General features: G+C 55.6%; 1 long non-coding RNA gene across 1 annotated transcript; it reads left to right on the top strand.

Moving 5' to 3' along the window:
* The first annotated feature begins 1,031 nt into the window (after positions 1-1,031).
* Positions 1,032-2,416, top strand: LOC116570393. The gene is made up of 3 exons (XR_004277416.1): positions 1,032-1,203; positions 1,312-1,407; positions 1,794-2,416. It is a non-coding gene; the product is annotated as an uncharacterized LOC116570393 (long non-coding RNA).
* The last annotated feature ends 209 nt before the right edge of the window (positions 2,417-2,625 follow it).

Genomic DNA, 2,625 nt, shown 5'->3' with positions numbered 1-2,625 from the left:
CCGAGCCACCCAGGCGCCCTGAAATCCACAGTTTTAAAGGTGACTCAACGGCTGGAGACACCAGAGTGTGACCTGAGATGGCTCGAGCTGCAGGAAGGCTTCTCGGGGCACGGTTCTCTCTGGACAGAAACCCGAGAGAGAGGAAGCCCGTCAGCGGCCAAGGGACCCCTGCTTGTGGCAAGTCAGGACCCCTCAGTGGGCAGAGCTCTGAGGACGGTGGCTGCAGCCTGTCCCGTGTGAGGAAGCACACTGTCCTCACTGCCCCTCCCGGTTCCCCCACTGGTGCTTCCTGAGTGACCGTCGAGGAAATGCCCACCTCCAAGGGGTTTCTCCCTGAGTGTGATGCTGGGCGACTTCTCCCCAGGGTGAAGCGCCCACACAGCTGACCAGAGGAGACATGCACAGGGAGAAGCCGAGGGGGGCGGGGTCCCGGCGAGCAGGGAGGGCCGTGGGGGGCCGTGGGGGTCACGGCCAGGGAGAGGGTCCGCGTAGGAAATAGCACTGTTTCAGGGTAGCGATGTCTGACGGTGAGCCTCTAGTTTCCCTGTCTTGCGGGGTCATCTGCCGTCCGTAAGGAGAACGCAGGAGGTCAGAAGGTCCGTGGGCTGCACTTTGCTATTTTTAGCCAGGTCGTCTCGGGGTCGGTTGTGGAATTCTGTGCAGGCCCTGTTTGCACACGTCGTAATCACCCACTCTCCTCCCGTTGGATGAGGACGCACGTTCCGGCTCCCGTGCCCGCCGGCGTGCTCGCACACTTCGGGGGGCAAGCGCAGCCTGTGCCTCTTCGCCGCGAGCAGCCCAGGCAGCGTTCCAAAGCGGCCGCCCCGCTCCCGCTCCCGCTGGCGGCTGGGGTCCCAGCCCCCCGAGTCCTTGTGCACATGTGTTGCTCCGGTGCCGTGGACAGGAGGGCTCCCCGCAGCTGCAGGGGCCCCTCCAGGGCCTCCCGAAGATGCCCGCACGGCCTCGGGCGGATCCGTGGTCATCGCGAGAGCTCCTGCCCGTTCGGGTCTCTTGTCTGCGCTCCCATAGTGTGAATGATCCTCGGCTCATTAATTTATAACGTTTCTTTAAATAACGCAGGATGACGGCATCGGGCGACACTTGCCGTAACGGCTTCTCTCTCACTCTCTCGCTTGCTGCTTCATTCCCAGGGGCCGCTTTTTGTGAAGAGAAGCTCTTTGTTTTATGTCGTTGAAATGTTCAGTATGTCCCTGTATGATTGACTCCTTTTGCCTTGGCCCACTCGGGGGTGAAAAGTTGTTTTTTCCAAATATCCTTTAAAATCTTTATATTTTTATCTTTCACGTGTAGTGCTACAAGCCAGAAGCGGGACTGATTTCTGTGCACAAACAGAAATTTCTGTGCTTTCACACCGTGTGAGCTACGGATTGTGAACATTTGAGAAATGTGAGTATTTTTTTTTTAAAGATTTTTTTTTTTTTAATTATTTGAGAGAAAGAGAGAGACTGACAGAGGGAGAGGGAGAAGCAGACTCCCCGCCTAGCGGCGAGCCGGATGCGGGGCTCGATCCCAGGACACTGAGATCATGACCTGAGCCAAAATCAAGGGTCAGATGCCAACTGACTGAGCCACCGAGGCACCCCCCAAAATATGAATATTTCTCTGCCCAGAGCCACTACTTGAAGAAATACTTCCCTCCCCAGTGCTCTGCCGCGGCACCTTTGTCATAAATCCGCTACCCGCTTTCGCCACGAGCTGTTTCCGGGATCCATAGTCGATTACCAAACCACGCTCTCCCGGCTCCTTAATTGCTGTCTTAATTACTCATTCAGCAGCTGACGGACAGTCTAATTTGGGGCAATTACGCGGTCATTTGAGTAGGGCGTCTTTTGCTCAGCACAATACATCAGAAATCCACCCGTGATTCTGCATGCCCGACGAGACCGTTCCGTGGACGGGCTGGATGGTAAGTCATCGATGTTCGTTTGTCCTGCGCCGGCTGGAGGACATTGGGGTTGTTTTCAGTTTGAGGCTATTACGAGTAACACACCCCTATGTCCCCTTTTCTTGGGTGGATATCAGAGAGTGACATGATTGGGTCATACGGTGCATTTTCACGAAATCGCCAAATTGTCTGCTAGGGTAGCTGCCTTCCTCCCGGCAGCGAGGGGGAGTTCCAGTCTCTCCACGCCCTCCTCCGTCCTCTGCGCGCGCGTGGGTCTCAGTGATTCCGAGTGGCGTGCCGGAGCCTCTCGCCGCGGTCTCGCTCTGCGTCTCCTAATGACAAGAGACGGCGAGTCTCGTTTCGTGTGCTGTTCTGTCATCCACCGACCTTCTTCAGTGAGTCCCCCCCCCCGGTGTTAAGGTTAACAAATTGTTGTGTTTTCACGCTGACTTTGAAGTTGTTCTATATTCTGGATACTCAGGTCGTCCATCCGTTACGCATGTTGCAAAAACGTCCAGCTTCTGGCTTCTCTGTTCACTTGCTTAACGGTGTGTTTAGAAGAGCTGACATTTTTCATTTTTTAAAAAAAGATTTTATTTATTTATTTAACAGAAAGAGGCGGTGAGAGAAGGAACACCAGCGGGGGGAGCAGGAGAGGGGGAAGCAGGCTCCTTGCAGAGCAGAGAGCCGGACGCAGGGCTCGATCCCCGACCCTGGGA

The sequence above is a fragment of the Mustela erminea genome, chromosome 12, assembly GCF_009829155.1.
Source record: "Mustela erminea isolate mMusErm1 chromosome 12, mMusErm1.Pri, whole genome shotgun sequence".
NCBI lineage: Eukaryota > Metazoa > Chordata > Mammalia > Carnivora > Mustelidae > Mustela > Mustela erminea.
The sequence above is the reverse complement of the archived record's forward strand: the minus strand, read 5'-3'. Positions and strand labels throughout refer to the sequence as shown.